Source organism: Dendrobates tinctorius, unplaced genomic scaffold (genome assembly GCF_039654945.1).
Source record: "Dendrobates tinctorius isolate UK_male_01 unplaced genomic scaffold, ASM3965494v1 ptg000208l, whole genome shotgun sequence".
Lineage (NCBI taxonomy): Eukaryota > Metazoa > Chordata > Amphibia > Anura > Dendrobatidae > Dendrobates > Dendrobates tinctorius.
Window position 1 is genome coordinate 8435424 of NW_027361875.1, and position 19588 is coordinate 8455011.

General features: G+C 40.4%; 1 protein-coding gene across 5 annotated transcripts in view; it reads left to right on the forward strand.

Moving 5' to 3' along the window:
- SLC25A21 (solute carrier family 25 member 21) overlaps nt 1-19588 on the forward strand; it is a 584350-nt gene that overhangs the window by 387703 nt on the left and 177059 nt on the right. The window lies entirely within an intron of this gene.

The following is a 19588-nucleotide window of genomic DNA, read 5'->3' on the forward strand; positions in this document are numbered from 1 at the left end:
TTTCTATTTATAAAAGACACGTCAACACATTGGTGGAGCAGAATTGTTTCCATACCTTAGCAGTCTGTCTTATATTACAGGTCTCACAAGATAAAGTCCATTTATTGTGATTGTTTGAAGTAACTCATGTGTATCATGTTCTGTGTATAATTATCCCAATATGTTAGGAGAATTGTATTCACCATTCATGTTTAGAGCAACTTTATATAATGTTAGATAATAGGGGCTGACCTACGGTACTAGGCACTATCACATTTATGGCCAAACCACTGACCCCCTTTATTCTGATGACAGGTCAGATCCCCCATAATCAAAAATTGATGGCCTATCTTATCTCATTATCTTCATGGCATTGCAAAGTTATGAATTTGAATTTCTTTTTTGTTTTGAGTCCCTTTCTCCCAAAGGCTAGCAGTTGTGTTTCAGTGCCCAGCTCCTGCTTCTTTTCGAAGCTCCTTTCAACTGCTGCTCATCAAGGAATCTTACACTATAGTCAAATAATCTATTTAAACAAATTCCCTTCCCTTCTCTACATAAAGGGTGGGGAGTAGAGAGGCTCAGACAGTAAAAGTCCCATACACAAACTGAATATAGTGCCTTGATATTGATGAGCAGCAGTTGAAATGAGCTTCTGTAGGAGCATAAACTGGACATTGAAACCACACTGCAGCATGGTGTTTGAGAGAGAAGGAAACAAAGTAAGGTGATGAGGAATATTACAAAATTCATAACTTTGCAATGCCTGGAGGATAATTTAAATAAAAAAGATATATTCATTTGCATTACTTTTCTGGAATCGTTTTTCATTTTTTTTCTTATTGATATCTAGAAAGTTGATATCTTTTGGTGCAAGCACCAAATGACTGATTGCTCTGAAAAGTTTGTTCTATGCTAGTTCTGTGGCCCTAGAGCAGAGGTCCCCAACCTTTCTGACCTTGATTGACACATTCAGCTATGAAAGGGGGTCGTAAGCCATTTTCAGCTCTGAGAGAGGGTCGCGAGCCACATCCAGCTCCTGCCCCATTCACAGTAGTGATATCAAGAGCCCCCTATTACCAGTACAATGACAGCCAAAATTACGGTATTTCCACTGAAATCACACAAGGCAGTAGGCCAAGCTCCATGGTTTCCTATCTTACCTCCATTCAGATCTGCTCTTCTGTTCAGGGATATGCACGAAAGTCACCATCTAGAGATGTACTCTTAAAAGCTTTTTGCTACACATGGTGCTAATGCACCCAGCTGGCAGACAGCCATGAACCAGACATCACAGGCCCACAAGCCACATGTTGCTCTCGAGCTACAGGCTGAGGACCCCTGCCCTAAAGAAAGCTAAAGCAGACCTTTAATACAAGAACCCGTCATATAGCAATCCTATTTATTTATATTATTATTCACTGCTTATATAGCGCAATCTTATTCATCAGTGCTTTACATACATTATTATCACTGTCCCCATTGGGGTTCACATTCTAAATTCCCTATCAAGTTTGTTTTTGGAATGTGGGAGGAAACTGGGGACCCCAGAGGAAACCCACGCAAACACAGGGAGAACATGCAAACTCTTTGCAGATGTTGTCCTTGGTGGCATTTGAACCCAGGACTCCAGCGCTGCAAAGCAACAGTGCTAGCCACTGAGCCACTGCACTGCCCATGGTCCTAGATCTTAGTTGTCAAAAAAAAAAAAAAAGCTATGATTATGATTTGCAAGTTGTGGTAGTAGACTGCTCTTTTACAGCACTGAGACGTGATTTTTTTAGTATTATTATTATATTTCCTAATATATTACATTTAGCATTACAGGTTATCAAGGGTACAGTCCTGCAACTACAGAGAGCGTTTTCTTTGTTTTCTCCACTAATAGATCATTTCTTACTGCAAAAATACAGTTTGATTCTTTCTTGGGTAACAACATCAGGATGACATGGACCTAATATTGATCTTAGTAGGATTTTTGCCTTTTACTGTTCGGTGTGGCTTCGCAGTCATATTTGAAATTCTAAATACCTTTCATACCTTACCAAAAGTGACCATCCTGTTGTTGCCGGAACTAGTCACTAGGCTCTCCAGGCATTTGATATTGACGACCTATCTTTAGGATAGGTCATCAATAGCAAAAGCATAATTAGTAAATCAATATTGGCTTGGTGGTGGTCTGACACCCAGCATGTCCACTGAAATTTTAATAGCTCTGGCACAGATATTGCTGACCCATTATTAGGAGAGGTCATCCATATCGGATCAGTAGGTGTCCAACACTCGGCACTCCCACCAATAAGCTGCTATTAGCTCTAGCATGGCCAAATGTAAACATTGAACGGAGGTGTACTGCACAGCTTTTATCAATGTAGCAGCTGCTGCTGTGTACTAGAGCATCTCCTTTTCTTTAGAATTAGAGCTGTTCTGCATATTCAGCAGTGGCTACTACTCAATGAACTGAGCTGTGAAGTACAACCCCATTCAATGTTTACATACGGCCACGTCAGAGCTAATAGCAGCTGATTGGTGGGAGTGCCGAGTGTTGGACACCTACTGATCTGATATGCATGTCATCTCCTAACAATGTTTTGCATTTTTCCCTGTTAAAAACCATTCTGTTAGTTGCTGCCCACTGCTCCAGTTTATCTATATATTTTTGAATCCTCTCTTTCTCTTTTCTAGTATTAGCTATCCCTCCTAGCTTTGTGTCATCAGGAAATTTAATGAGTTTACCCTCAATTCCTTCATCTAAATCATTGATAAAGATGTTGAACAATACAGGGCCCAGGACAGAGCCCTGTGGTACCCCACTTGAGACATTCTTCCAACTGGATGTGCAGCCATTTACGACCACTCTTTGGGTCCGATCACTAAGCCAGTTATGAATCCTTCTAACAGTTGCCTTGTCCATTCCATACTTAGTCATTTTTTTCAAAAAGGATGGTGTGAGATACTTTGCAAATGCTTTGCTGAAGTCAAGATATACAATACATTTCCCTGATCCACCCAGTCAGTGATTCTGTCAAAGAAGGAAATTATATTAGTCTGACGTGATTTATTAGTTACAGACCCATGCTGACTCTGGTTAATCACTTCATTCTTATCCAGGTACTTACATACATGTTATAAAAAAAAAACACAAAAATTGAGCTTGATTTGAGTTGGTATACAAGCAGCATATAAACGCATGTTCACACTGGCCATAAAGCATGCAAAACCTACAAAAGGCAAAATGAGAAAAACCCTGCTGTAATTAAATAAATTGTGGGAATACATGTGGGAATTCCCACATGTATTCAGCCTGTCTACAAGTCGCAAATCTTGCAGCTGAGATGACGAAAACTAAATCTACGGGCACACCAAAATGCTCGGAGATCACCCGAGCATGCTCGGGGAGACCCAAGCAATGATGCTACTCGCCCATCACTACACCTTATGAAATTTTAACTGTCTAAACAAAGCAGTTAAACTGCATGGACTTCATTTTGCAAGCAAGCATTTTGTCCTGAGCTTAGCTGGCTCAAGGTATGAGATTTCTCAGTCTTTTGTGGCTTGACCACCTGCTGAGCTAGGAGTCATGTTGCAGCTGCACAAAGGAAGGGATATTTGTAATCCCATGCCAAATAGGATACAAATGATTGACATGAAATTATATCTACCATATTCTTCAGAAAAATGTATCACTAAACCTATTAATAAAATGAAAGAACAACATACACCATGTTCCAAATTATTATGCAGAATATTTTTAAGTGTCATAGCATTTTTTGTTTTAATGAAACCCATTGATGGTATTGTGTCTCAGGGTTCTTTGGATCACTGAAATCAATCTCAGATACCTGTGATAATTAGATTGCCATGTCAGCCCTATAAAAGGAAAACTGGATGTTCCACACTATTGAGCCGGACACAGTTTTCAAGTAACATAGGAAAGAAAAAGGATCTCTCTGCTGCCGAAAAGCATCAAATAGTGCAATGCCTTGATCAAGGGATGAAACATTAGATATTTCCTGAAAACTTAAGGGCGATCATCGTACTGTTTTTTATTTTTTAGATTTGTGGCTGATTCTGAGCACAGACGTGTTCGTGCTGATAAAGGCAGAATTAGGAAGGTTTCTTCCAGGCAAGTTCATCGGATTAAGAGAGCAGCTGCTAAAAAGCCATTACAAACCTGTAAACAGATATTTAAAGCTGCTGGTGTCTCTGGAGTCTCTCAAACCTCAAGGTGTAGGATCCTTCAAAGGCTTGCTGTGGTGCATAAACCTACTATTCGGCCACCCCTAAATAGTGTTCACAAGCAGAAATGGTTGCAGTGGGCCCAGACATACATGAAGACTAATTTTCAAACAGTCTTGTTTACTGATGAGTGTCGAGCAACCCTGGATGGTCCAGATGGATAGAATAGTGGATGGTTGGTGGATGGCCACCATGTCTCAACAAGGCTGCGACATCAGCAAGGAGGTGGAGGAGTCATGTTTTGGGCCAGAATCATGGGGAAACAGCTGGTAGGGCCCTTTAAGGTTCCTGAAGGTGTGAAAATGACCTCTGCAAAGTATATAGAGTTTCTGACTGACAACTTTCTTCTATGATATAAAAAGCAGAAACGTGCTTTCAGGAACACAATCATCTTCATGCATGACAATGCACCATCTCATGCTGCAAAGAATGCCTCTGAGTCATTGGCTGCTATGGGCATAAGAGGAGATAAACTCAAGGTGTGGCCACCATCTTCCTCTGACCTGAACCCTATAGAAAACCTTTGGAGTATCATCAAGCAAAAGATCTATGAGGGTGGGAGGCAGTTCACATCAAAACAGCAGCTCTGAGAGGCTATTCTGACTTCATGCAAAGAAATACAAGCAGAAACTCTCAAAAAACTCACAAGTTCAATGGATGCAAGAATTGTGAAGGTGATATCAAAGAAGAGTTCCTATGTTAACATGTAACTTGGCCTTTTAGGGTGTTTTGGAGTTAAATAACTTTTTTGTTCAGTGAATGTGACCTCTTAATGCTGCTAATTTCACAAATGAGCATTTTCAGTTCTTTATAACCTATCAGGGAGGTTTCTTCAATAAAATTTGATGTATACTCTTAACGGGTGATGACTTTTATTAGACTAACTGTCATTTGCACCGACCATTTAGGAAAATCAGAGAAAATATAATTTGCATAATAATTTGGAACATGGTGTATATATCATTTTTAAGTGATGCTATAGTTTCTTTTAGTTCTTTTTTAGCAATGTCCTTTAAAAAAAATGTAAAAAGCAAAATTATAATACCTTTACATATACCTCACACCTTTAGCTAATTTGTAAATCTGTGTAGAGGGCTTATTTAATAAATTAGGCACATCTCTAGGCAGTACAGCTGCAAGATATCCCAGAGCTAGGGGCTCCTTCCCTATCTTTAAAGCTAGCTGCTACCTAGCTATCCCTGCTTCCCGATTTGCTTCTGATGGTGAAGATGCCGGGACCACGTGCCTTATTGAGTTACTGAATTAGCCCTTATCTGTCCCCTCCCCTACACGTTTGTGTATATGAATGCACAAACCAGTTAAAGAACTCCAAATGGCAGATTAAAGGTATGCACATATAGTATTAGGGGAGACCGGTGTTCAGATGAGGTCTCTAGTATATAGTCGTATAAGTAATAGCTCAGTAGATTGTTATAACAGGTGTCATTCACTCATAATATAAGTAAATACTGTATGTGTGATGATAATCTTGGGAAAGGAAGGTTTTTTTTTATCTGCTGTTAAGTGACTGCGTAGAATATGTGTGAAGTTTGCTGTCTTTGGTCCTTGGGGACGGTGAGAGAAAGTGTCGTGATGCACTAGTCCTGCTGCTGTCACTCTGGGAGATGCGTGAAATCCATTGTCTCTGATCCTGGGAGCAATGGGAGAAGGTGCCGTGATGCACAGATCCTGTTGTTGGATATTGAGGGATCGCAGGGTTTCAAACTGATCCAAGAAGTGAGTAGTCGCTGTACAGAGTAGGTATAACGATCAAAATGCAGTAGCGCAGCCCCGGCCTGAGGCGTGCGCTGAGGGATCACTGCCGGTTTAATATGAAGGTGAAGTGGCTAGCACTCTTGCTTTGCAGCGCTGGGGTCCAGGGTTCAAATCCCACCAAGGACAACATCTGCAAGGAGTTTGTATGTTCTCCCCGTGTTTGCATGGCTTTTCTCTGGGTACTCCGGTTTCCTGCCACATTCCAAAGACATACTGATAGGGATTCTTGATTGTGAGCCCCATCGGGGAGAGTGATGATAATGTACAGTATGTAAAGCGATGAAAAATAAGATAGCGCTCTATTAGCAAAAGCATAATAAAAAAATAATAAGTGCTTCTAATCAGTGCAGGAGTGCAAGAAATCACAGGGTGATCTCCTGGCTCTTCTCTGTTGCGGTAAACCCATGACACTAGCTTTGCTCTATATTGTGTATAGAACGTTTGTAGGGCCATAGACCACATTCCACTTATCTTTGTCTATCTTTTTTTTAACAAAAAAAGGAAAAGAAAACAAAGTCACATTGTTATACGGATATAATGGACACCATAAATTGTGAGTTTTTACACTAGAAAACTGGCTCGGAGGGAATGATTAATCCCCCATAATGTAAATTACAATTACATGGTAAATTGTCTTTAAGGGCTAGTATTACGCAGGGACATCCATGATGCTGCTATTAATGCCGTGCTGACAGTCTAAGCAGACCTGTATTTATATGTGGAGCTGACAATATAAGCAAAGCTGTATTTATGCCCCCTGATGACAGTCTTCATAGAGATAGCCTTAGCTGTGTCCTGCATATCTGTGCTTTGAGCCCAGATTTGTATGTAATGCTGACAGCCTGTGTATATATTGCTGACAGCAGGCCAAAAATTCTGTTTATGTGTAAGTGGAAGTGCAATCATTATGTGGATATATAGTCCTGACGGTGCGCGCACTGCGGTATTTTTATGTATGCTGCTTTGGTTGGCAGTAAGAATAATAAACACTGTAACAGCCCATTGTAATTAAGTTAAACAAATATATTATTATTAATGAACATTCGAGAAAGAACATGAAAAGAAAGATCTGACGCCCTCTGTTTGGAAAGAAACCTCAGATCTTTCTTTTTATGTTTTTCTCTGAAATCCTATGATATATTTAAGCCGCGGAGTGGGACAATATACTCCACAGATTGCTTCCAAATTGCAGCACGTCCATTTAGTCCTCGGTGATTTAGGCCCTTTGTGCGTCACATCTAATAGATGGAGTTTTCTTAAGGCATGATGTATTTTGTGGAATCAAGGTCGCCGCTGCTAATTCCTGACAGCCAAAATGAACAGTCCCAATTAGACTATATGAAAGGAAACATTAACATAAACAAGGTATAGGTTAAGTTGTTTCCTACCTTGAGCAAGAGCTGAACCAGGCGGTGGACTCGGCACAAGAATGCACATGGCTCTGTAACAGAGAGCTCTTTTTTTTGCTAAGGCGGCATGGTATCTGTACGACCGCAAATCATATATTCATAAAAGGGCAGTGACGAGTGTCTAAATGATGTCATTGCTTTAAATATCACTTAAAGGGAGGTTGTATGACATTTATTTTTTTTTTTTATAGAATTTTTTAAATCCAGAAACGCCACCACTCCTATTAATTGATTTGGTCCGATATTGCACCTTTAGACAGTTAAATTGAAAAGAGGTGTGCACAAATAATCTAAAAAGCGAAATCCTCTCTTATGGTTGCACTGGTAGTGTATATAATTATTAACTTGTTAAAGACGACCTGTTGCCAGGTCAGAAGTGGCCAGTTAGTTTCTGTCCTGCCGATCTCCTGATTTATTTTTTAATCCGCCGTACAGTTCTGAGGATATTGAACCTGTTTATTTAGTGCTGATTTTTATGGTCTTTACAACTGGGCATGTCCCACAGGCTCCTCTGGGGTGTGTCTTTAGGCCGCTTTGCATTTTAGCCTGAAAGCCACGCCCCTCTTGTAAAAAAAAAAAAACAACACCTTTCCCATGTGCCTACTCTGCAGTCACAGGACATTGGCTCGTTCTTATGCAGAGTGGTTTTGAAGGATAGAGTAATCTAATAAATCTCACAGATTTGAAAAACTCCCTATACACATCAGATCGCTGAGTTCCCCCATGCGCAGGAATGGTCGGCTCAGCCAAGTGTTCCTGTGTCCGTCAGAAATCCAACTTCCCAGATCCTTTACTCCCCCAATATCATCCTTCAGGTGAGATTCTGGAGGCCCCCCATACACATTAGACTGTCAATCCCTCTGATGAATTATTATTGTTATAGGTTTCCAATAGAATGCGTGAATGAGATCAATTTTAGGGAATTTCACATTTTTTTAACATTTCTTAGACTTCATTAATACATGTCGGGGTTTTTTCATCAGTGTTTTGGATCAGATTTTCATTAGTGTTTGGCACTGTTTTTTTTTTTGCATACAAGAAAAACTAACTTTTATGAAAGTCTGTTAAACTTCTATCAGTAAGTTAAAATTGGATACCGTTAGGATGCAACTCTGACGTCATCAGCTGACTGTCCAAGTTTTTCACAGACCCATAGACTTAAATAGGTCATTTTGATCCTTGACTTTTTAAAAATTGACATGCTCGTTTTTTAATGGACATAGCCCTCAAAAAACATCGACATGAGAACAGCCACATAGACTATAATGTGTAAGTGTTCTGTTCTTGGGAAAAATGTGAAATCTGGACATCTGAGTGAGGCCATAAGCCATTTTTCACCCAATTTCCATCAAGAAGTGTCCACTGGTTACTGCAGGGGACTTCACATGTAATGCTGCACGGTCAGTTCAGTCTTCTTTACACCTTTCTGACTGTAAAACATTTTATGGTGCAGTTTACCGTGTAGCCAACTTGCAGAGCTTCTTGGCATGAAAACATAAACAAGAGCACAAATGTTGTCTGTGGCCTCGGGTCCCAGGATTACACACTATTGTCCTCACCTCTGACCTGTTGCATCAGTGCTTGACTTTGTTAAAATAATATGGGGCAGTGAAATTCACTCAACCAATGGAATGAAACACACAGAAGTAAAGGAGACTGCCGGAGCCGTCTGTGAGCCCTGCACTGATTGTTGTTGTTTGATTTGTAGTATTGTGTAATGTACATAGTGCACAATAAATTGTGTAAGTTTACTGACATTATGATTGGGGGTTCATTCCCGGTTGAAACTGCTCGCAAGAATTGTTCAACTGTAATAGGAGCAAAATGGGGTTACTATGAGAAATTTAAGGTTTAACACATGTCAACATAAATGTGTATGAATGGAAAAAAATATATATTATATATATATATATTTTTTTTTTTGCTGATCTGTTAATTGGCCCTATTGATTTCAGTGTACCTATCCTGATGATGGTGATAGTAATAATAATTATAGAGTGCCAACCTCACATTCCATAGCACGTTACAATCTGGAGATTCACCTGATGATGAGTGTCTTTGGTTTCTCCTTTTGTCATCAGATTTTTTTTCAGTTTAGTATGTTTGCTGCTCTCTTGGGTTCATTATCAAAGGATCCAATTTTCATCCTTGTTACTACTCCCATGACGGTACAGTAATAATAATAATAATAAAAAATACCAATCCGGGAGTATTGTATTCAGCAGATTAAATAGATATGACCGATATTACACTATCACTTTTCAAATTAGTTTTCCCACTATGAAAACTTCATCTATTAACCTTGCTGAGTGTCTTTGTCTGATTCCTGTAGTGCCCGGCTGGCCAGGTAACTGCAGTCTTCTTGTGTTGCGTGTGCTTGATGTCAGTATGTGGAGATGTGTCTGTGTTACATCTGGAGACCTTATGGAACTAAGGAAAGGGGAAACTGTTTGTGGGCTTCTGGGGGTCGATTCGGCTCATTAACCCAGCGAACTCTGATTTACATGGGTCAGAGGTTGCTGTATGCTCACTTGGAGGCTAAGGAAAGTATTAGACCTAAAACTGATAATCATACCTAGGTTAACCCTCTCTTTTGTGACCACCGAAAACATAATGCAAAACGTGGATTCTGTATCTTTGCTCATGCAGGCACATTTTAGGCACCGGTTCACCGTTGCCTTTGCGCCTGCTTTGTTGTCTAGTTTTGTTCTTATTTTTTTTTTTGTTTGTACCCATTTCATTATTTTATTTGCTCCTTTATTCTATATATATAAAGCACAACAAGAAAACACAAAATGACGAATTTGCAAAAATACTCTGCAGTAAAAAACATGACAGTAATCAGCAAGTTCTATATAACAAATACAGGGTATTTAGTCGATACGTTTTTTGCAAAAAATGTATACCAAGCCGCTTCTCCACGTCACGGTAACCCTTCACGAAGCAGTCCCTATCTAATGCATTTTTAATCCATTTATTCTATATATAGTATATTCTATATGTGCTCTCCTACTTTTTTTTTTGTTTTGTTTTTGTTTTCTACGTTGTGGTCGGAATTTAGCAATTACAGATGTTTGTTTTTTTCCTGATTCATCAATTGCAACTTTTTAAAAAGTTACTAAATTTGACTCCATTTCGTTCCAGTCCCCATTCTGGTGTGTACTGGCCAACTCATTTTTATCTTCCAAAGTGCCCCACATAAAATTCCCAAAAAATATGTAAAATCCTGACTTTCTGGATGACTGCTGCTCCAAAAGGCGTTGATACCATCCAATGTGACCCCTGCAGCCAATCAGCAGCCACTGATCGGCTGCAGCCTTTGCTAATCTTTCAGAATGGAAAAAAAATCTGCAGTAACTATAAATCTAAGTTTAATTGGCATCTTCCATCAAGATGGTAAATGTTCTGTTCCTGTGAAAGCTGGATGATGGCCAATACAACTTACACTTACATATAGGGTTTCCACCAGTATTCCCATTTTCATAAAGGGCAAACAGTAAGTAGTGATTTATCTCGGTAAAATTAGGTATGTTGCACAGCTGTGTTAGAAAGGTGAATATTCCCATGAAAATGCTAATTATTACAATTGTATATCGGTTCTCATCCGGGCGCCCCAGGAACTCCGACCCCAGGCACAGCACCTTTCAACATGGAACCGTGCAATGCGACTTTATCCAAATTGTGCGCACCAGCCCTTAGACGTACACTATATGCAAAAAGGGCGCTACTTCTCACATTTTATATGTATTTTTACTGTTATGTCTTTACCATCACCAGCAAATGGGAGCAGCAGGTAAGATCAGGAAAGCCTAAAATTTCAATAATTAACTGTTGTTCACTGCATGCAGAATTATTAGGCAAATGAGTATTTTGATCACATCATCCTTTCTATACATGTTGTCCTACTCCAAGTTATATAGGTTTTAAAGCCAACTGCCAATTACGTAAATCAGGTGATTTGCATCTGTGTAGTGAGGAGGGGTGTGGTCTAATGACACCATCACCCTATATAAGGTGTTCTTAATTATTAGGCAACTTCCTTTCCTTTGGCAAAATAGGTCAGAAGAGAGATTTGACGGACTCTGAAAAGTCAAAAATTGTGAGATGTCTTGCAGAGGGATGCAGCAGTCTTCAAATTGCCAAACTTTTGAAGCGTGATCACCGAACAATCAAGCTTTTCATGGCAAATATCCAACAGGGTCGCAAGAAGCGTGTTGATAAAAAAAGGCGCAAAATAACTACCCATGAATTGAGGAAAATCAAGTGTGACGCTGCCAAGGTGCCATTTGCCACCAGTTTTGCCATATTTCAGAGCTGCAACATTACTGGAGTATCAAAAAGCACAAGGTGTGCCACACTCAGGGACATGGCCAAGGTAAGGTAGGCTGAAAAGCGACCACCTTTGAACAAGAAACATAAGATAAAACGTCAAGACTAGGCCCAGAAATATCTTAAGACTGATTTTTCTAAGGTTTTATGGACTGATGAAATGAGAGTGACTCTTGATGGGCCCGAGGCTGGATCAGTATAGGGAAGAGAGCTGCACTCCGACTCAGACGCCAGCAAGGTGGAGGTGGGATACTGGTATGGGCTGGTATCATCAAATATTATTATTATTATTATTATTTATTGTTATAGCGCCATTTATTCCATGGCGCTTTACATGTGAGGGGGGTATACATAAAAACAAGTACAATAATCTTAAACAGTACAAGTCATAACTGGTACAGGAGGAGAGAGGACCCTGCCCGCGAGGGCTCACAATCTTCAAGGGATGGGTGATAATACAGTAGGCGGGGGTAGGGCTGGTCGTGCAGCGGTTTGGTCGATCGGTGGTTACTGCAGGTTATAGGCTTGTCGGAAGAGGTGGGTCTTCAGGCTCTTTTTGAAGGTTTCGATGGTAGGTGAGAGTCTGATATGTTGTGGTAGAGAGTTCCAGAGTAGGGGTGATGCGCGAGAGAAATCTTGTATGCGATTGTGGGAAGAGGAGATAAAAGGGGAGTAGAGAAGGAGATCTTGTGAGGATCGGAGGTTGCGTGCAGGAAAGTACCGGGAGACGAGGTCACAGATGTATGGAGGAGACAAGTTGTGGATGGCTTTGTATGTCATGGTTAGGGTTTTGTAATGGAGTCTCTGGGCAATTGGGAGCCAGTGAAGGGATTGACAGAGGGGAGAAGCTGGGGAATAGCGGGGGGACAGGTGGATTAGTCGGGCAGCAGAGTTTAGAATAGATTGGAGGGGTGCGAGAGTGTTTGAGGGGAGGCCGCAGAGCATGAGGTTGCAGTAGTCAAGGCGAGAGATGATGAGGGCATGGACTAGGGTTTTTGCAGATTCTTGGGTAAGGAATGAACGGATGCGTGAAATATTTTTGAGTTGAAGTCGGCAGGAAGTGGAAAGGGTTTGGATATGTGGTTTGAAGGAGAGATCAGCATCAAGGATTACTCCGAGGCAGCGAGCATGTGGGACTGGGGAGAGTGGGCAGTCATTTACTGTAATTGATAGGTTCGTAGGGGGGGTCACGTGAGATGGGGGAAAGATGATGAATTCTGTTTTGTCCATGTTGAGTTTCAGATATCTAGTGGAGAAGAAGGATGAAATAGTGGACAGACATTGAGGGATTCTGGTTAGTAGGGAGGTGATATCTGGTCCAGAGATGTAGATCTGTGTGTCATCAGCATAAAGATGATACTGAAAGCCATGAGATTCTATGAGCTGTCCCAGGCCAAAGGTGTAAATAGAGAACAGCAGGGGCCCTAGGACTGAACCTTGTGGGACTCCGACAGATAGGGGGCGAGGTGAGGAGGTGGTGTGTGAGTGGGAGACGCTGAATGTCCGGTCTGTTAGGTATGATGAGATCCAGGAGAGGGCCAAGTCTGTGATGCCGAGGGATGAGAGGGTCTGTAATAATAGGGAATGGTCCACTGTGTCAAAGGCAGCCGACAGGTCCAGGAGGAGGAGGACAGAGTAGTGTCGCTTGCATGAATATGAACTTGTGGGACCTTTTCGGGTTGAGGATGGAGTGAAGCTCAACTCCCAGACCTTATGCCAGTTTCTGGAAGACACCTTCTTCAAGCAGTGGTACAGAAAGGTCGGTATCATTCAAGAAAAACATGATTTTCATGCAGGACAATGCTCCATCACTTGCATCCAAATACTCCCCAGTGTGGCTGGCCAGTAAAGGTCTAAAAGAAGAAAAAATAATGACATGGCCCCCTTGTTCACCTGATCTGAAACCCATAGAGAACCTGTGGTCCCTCATAAAATGTGAGATCTACAGGGAGGGAAAACAGTACACCTCTCGGAACAGTGTCTGGGAGGCTTTGGTGGCTGCTGCACACAATGTTGATCGTAAACAGATCAAGCAACTGACAGAATCTATGGATGGAAGGCTTTTGAGTGTCATCGTAAAGAAAGGTGGCTATTTTGGTCACTGATTTTTTTTTTTTTTGAATGTCAGAAATGTTTATTTCTAAATGTTGTGATGTTATATTGGTTTACCTGGTGAAAATAAACAAGTGAGATGGGTATATATTTGGTTTTTATTAAGTTGCCTAATAAATGCACAGTAATAGTTACCTGCACAAACAGATATCCTCCTAAGATGGCCAAATCTAAAAAAAAATCCACTCCAACTTCCAAAAATATTAAGCTTTGATATTTGAGTCTTTTGGGTTGATTGAGAACATAGTTGTTGTTCATGAATAAAAAGAATCCTCTCAAATACAACTTGCCTAATAATTCTGCATGCAGTGTAATGTAAATCAATACTACTGTCTATGGAGAGTCACCATGAACCTCAGATATGTAATAACTAGGATTCATCATTTTAAATGGAGAACCGTATAATATGTGTGCAAATTAATACCCAAATATGCTGACAATATATATATTATAAAGTTTTAAAGTTAAAGTAGTAAATGATACATAAAGATTCCTTAATTGAATTAGACCTGAATATTGTAAAAAAAGGAAAAAAATTGAAAGAATAGCTCCATAGCCATAATTAGGCTACTTTCACACTAGCGTCGGTACGGGCCCGTCGCAATGCGTCGGGCCGACGCATGTTGTGAAAGATTTGCACAACGGGGGCAGCAGATGCAGTTTTTCAACGCATCCGCTGCCCCATTGTAATGTCCAGGGAGGAGGGGGCGGAGTTTCAGCCGCGCATGCGCGGTCGAAAATGGCAGACACGACGCACAAAAATAGTTACATGTAACGTTTTTGTGTGCGTCGCGGCCGCCAAAACACGACTCATCCGTCGCACGATGGATGCGACGTGTGGCCATACGTCGCAATGCGTCGCTAATGCAAGTCTATGGAGAAAAAACGCATCCTGCGGGCAACTTTGCAGGATGCGTTTTTTCTCCAAAACGACGCATTGCGACGTACGTCACACGACGCTAGTGTGAAAGTAGCCTAACTTGTACAAAAGATTTAACACTTTATTTACTTTTTTTTTTGTTCACCAAAATGGCACACAGCGCTACAACTATCTTTATGTGATGACCTATGAAAAAAAGTATTTACTGCTGGGATATAGGGAGGTAAAAAACTAACAATTTCTGTCCTAATATAATGTTAATAATCTCTGTATTACTGCGGATAAGTTACTGGCACATGTCTATTATCCCTGGCAATGCCACCAATAAAAAGGCGTCATTATTCCAAAAGCTGTTATTAATGGGCTGTGTTAAATACCAGAGGAGAGAGATTGCAAAATCATCCAGTCTGCTCCGGTGTAGGTTGCATTGCCTTGGTATGGTCTGAAACCTGATCCTGGCTGCCCAGTGTCTCCCCTGCCCCATATAAAATCCTGCTTTGGTTACATGGGAACATCTTTAACACATCATCTCGTCTTACTCCCAGGGTGCCTATAGCTGGGCCATGAATGGAGATTCCTAGTGTTCTGTGGCCGCCAGATAGCAGCAGAGTCATATATATATATATATATATATATATATATACTGTATATATAAAAACCATGATGCTCTTTCTTGTTAGCAGCCGTCAAATCATCTTTCTCAGAGTAGATGCTGGTATTTTCGCCCATTTTAAGTCGACATTCAGTCTATACCCAGCTCCGTTGACGCAAATAAAAAGAGTGTTTCACCTACATGGGACAGTTGATACAATTTTCTTTAGAAAAAATAAAATAAATCTTGTTGCAAGAAGAATAAGATCTGGGATTGACTAACTTTGGAAAAGGCTCGTGGTTTTTGAGGTTGCACATTTGTTGCATAGCAGTTGTGGCAAAAAGAACAGACGCAACTCAACGCAACTGAAGGCCCAAATACATATTAGATAAGTCAGCCGAATCTGCCAATGCCGGTAGGATTGGCTGACCATCTAATGTGTGTGGGAACCTCCTGACACATGGTGTAAGGGGAGAGGAGGATTTGGTTGAAGGACTATCGGTGGGACTGCCACAGTCTGGCAGCAGCTCTCACATTGAGAACACAGGAGGAGCACTCGACCGGAAAAGTTGGAAAAAAATAGCTATTGGCCTTTTGCCCAAGAGCTATCTAGTATGTATGTAGAGCTTGTGGTCTATGGGCTTTTGCAGACATCTGTGCAAATCGGTTTGATTTCTGATTGCGATGCACAAACTGGCTCTCCCAAACCAAACGTGAGAGCTTCATGAATTTTTATGAAGTTGTCATACTTGGTTCAGAAGAGCCGTCACCAGTCCGTGCATTGCAATCCGAGATTGGATCAATTTGCACAGACGTCTGCATGAGCCCTAAGTCACATGTTGGCACGACTTTAAGCAATGGCCCTCCAATGTCAATGGGTGTGCAGACATTCTATAGATTTTTCAGTTTACTGTAATTGTATTGCATCATCTAGGCTCACGAACTGTGTACAGAATTATGGATAAATGTGTTATTGCTGATGGCCAATAATCACAAGAAAGGGAATCTTCATTCACACATTTGAATGCATCAGTGGTAATAAAGGTTGATTGTCCAGGTCCCTTATTTATTAGGCAAAAACGTTTTTTTTTTTTTTACCGTGCTGTTATTTTAATGCAGAACAAAACGCAATGTTTTACAGTACAAGTAAAAACAATGCGTTTTCTAAAATCTTAGGCACACAGTGTGTATTTTTCCACACGTATTTCCATCTGTGGAGCATTTTTTTCAAATCTGCATCATGTCAATTCTTTCCACATTTTTCACCCATTCAAATTAATGGAACAAAAAACACAAGTAAAAATGCACATAAAAATGTGGCAAAAACATATTTTTCCTGCCAAGACTGTGTTGTTTTTTTTTTGTGCAAAAAATCTGCTGCAAATACTCAGTGTCCACATACTCTTTTATCTCCATGCATTAACTAGACAGCCCATCATGTCAATAGACTCTATATATCTTATGTAATATTTTTTGCGCCTTTTAGGAATCCAACATATGAAAGGATCACTGTGTATACAGCAGTCTCTGAAACAGTTATTATATAGTGTAAATAATATAAGATAAAAGACAAGATGCGCTGGAGAATAAAATGGAAACAGAAAAGTTTTCTGCTGCACAGAGATCATAAAAATGGTTTGTTCAAAGGCGAACAACAACAAAAAAAATGTGGACTGCACCTTTCTTCTCGTGTAAATCCCTCTACGATCATTAAACACAAAAAATGAGAATGTCCCTGCTGCTAAATTGGAGTCCAGAGGAGTAGGAGGCAACAGGATCTGAAGATCAAAATTCCAGACATAGCAACGTGAAACCTGCCACTAACTGAGTGCATCCTGTCCCCATCCACACTCCGCAGGGAAACCGTAGGACAAGGTGGGACTGTGGGGGCAGTGAGCACCGGGAACAATCACTTTTTTGTGCGGCTGCATTGTTATTATGGTGTTATTGCCGTAGGTGTGACATGTTAATGATCTTGGTGTACCTGTTCTGTTGACAGCACAGATGTAGCCCCAATACTAGTGCTTCTACTCTAGCAACACATAAATTTGACCATTATATTCAGTATAGTTGAAGGTGAGATTAGTCGCACTAGATCACAAGCTTTGCAAAAAAAAAAAAGTTTGTGTCAGGCTCCTTTTACAAGAATCAATCTGGCGAGGCATTCCAGGCTGATTTAAATGAATGCTCAAGCCAATGGAAACTGTGGGCAAAAAAAATATTGGTATGTCCCGTGTGTCCTCCATTTCTACATCAGGTTCCTTCATGATTTTTGTATCTTGTAATTCTGTTCCTATTTGCCTGATTAACCTAACACAACAGAGAGGAAGGGGAGAAACACTTTGTGACATTGTGCATATGGTTTGGGAAGCTACAGACTTATACATTAGGACCATAACTACTTATATAGCCTTTGATTTCTCTTTCAATTCTTCTATAGTACCAGTAAAACATTTGGACACATCCGTTCGTGCTGTGGTTTTTTCCCTGTTATTATTGGAGTGTGCATATTGTAGAATCAGACTGGTGGCAGCAAAAGCATGAAGGGAAGCAAGGGGTATGGAAACACATGTGAAGTAAACCAGAATGTTAGAAACCTTAGATTCCTCATGGTACCCTCTTTTTACTCTGACAACTTTATACTCCTTTGTCATTCTCTCAAGCAGCTTCATTAGATATCTCCTTGAATGCCTTGTCAAGAGTTCATTTGTGTAATCAGCAGCCTTCAAAAAGTGTTTGCGACCATAGGGTGAGTTTTGCAAAGGCAGTGCTGGTATGTAGTTTCATACAGCATTGAGCCGTATTCGACAATTGTTCTTAGCAAGAATGCAAGAATTACTCAACTGAGTAGAGAAATAACAGTGCATGCTTACTTTTAATGAGGATTTGTCAGTCTTAAAAGTTACTAGAGCCTTGAAGGTATCCTGAAGATCAGTCATGAAAGCCATCAATCACAAATGATGAATTTAGCTCTCATGAGGACACTACCAGGAAAGGAAAATCACTAATTTTTAGTGCAGAAGATAAGTTCATCAGAATTACCAACCTCAAAAAATGCAAATTGACAGCTTGAAATGTTGCTTGCCCCAAACAAGAAGAGACTTGACTGGGCTAAGCAACACAAAGACTGGATGTTAGATCAGTGGAAATCTGTACTGTGGTTGATGAGTCAAAATTTGAGATTTTTGTTACCAAGAGCCATGCTTTTGTGAGAAGTAAAAAAGATGAGCAGATGGTTTTACATGTGTGGTGCCCACCGTGAAGCATGAAGGAGGAGGTATGCTGATATTGGGGTCGCTTTACTCGTGACACTAAGGATTTATTACCAAAGTCAAGGCATACTTATCCAGCATGGCTACCACATCATTCTACAACGACATGCTAGCCCATGTAATTTTCACCATCTGTGTTGCAACGCGACAATGGCATACAACACAACTCGAGGCTATGTAAGGGTTTGGTGACCAAGAAGAAAAAGGATGGAGTGCTATGACCGCTAACATGACCTCCACAATCACCCAACCAGAACCCAATTGAGTTGGCTTAGGATAAGTAGAACCAAAAGGTGAAGGCAAAATGGCTAATTAAACACCTCTGGGAACTCCTTCAAGACTGTTGGAAAGTCATTCTAGGTAACTACATTGATGAAGCTGATGAGAGAATATCACAGCTCTGTAAACCTGTAATCACAGTAAAAGAGGGATACTTTGATGAAACTAGACTTTTATACATATTTTTCCTTGTTTCACCTGTTTCATTATTCCTTGTGTCCATATGTGTTTTTCTGTGATTTTGCTGCCTTCTGTCTGAATTTACAATATGCAAATCTATTGTATGAACAGATGGCCAAACACTTACATGGCTCAGTAGCATGGCGGCTTTTATACATTACTAAGCAGTATAGCTGTGAATCCACCACTGGGGTGAGGTAATCCATTTACTAGAAAACTGCAGTACAAGTCTTTGTCTCTTTCTCTGCCTGTTCTTTCCCTCTGCTCTTCCCTGTTTATTCCCTATTCATAGACTTTAATAGGGAACTGTAATCTAATCCTTCAATGAGTTGCCAGTTTTTCTTTTTTTCAGCACAAATAATTTTAGCAGCTTTTCAGAGTGAATGACGAGTTCTTGAGATGGGAAGGAGAAGCATATCTTTTAATAACATATCTTATATAGTTTCTTATATTTGTTTGAACTATTGAGCTATGCAAAGTTTGTTGTAAAAACAGTGACCATTTTCAGGGATTTTTCATTTTCAACTATTTACACCATGGGATT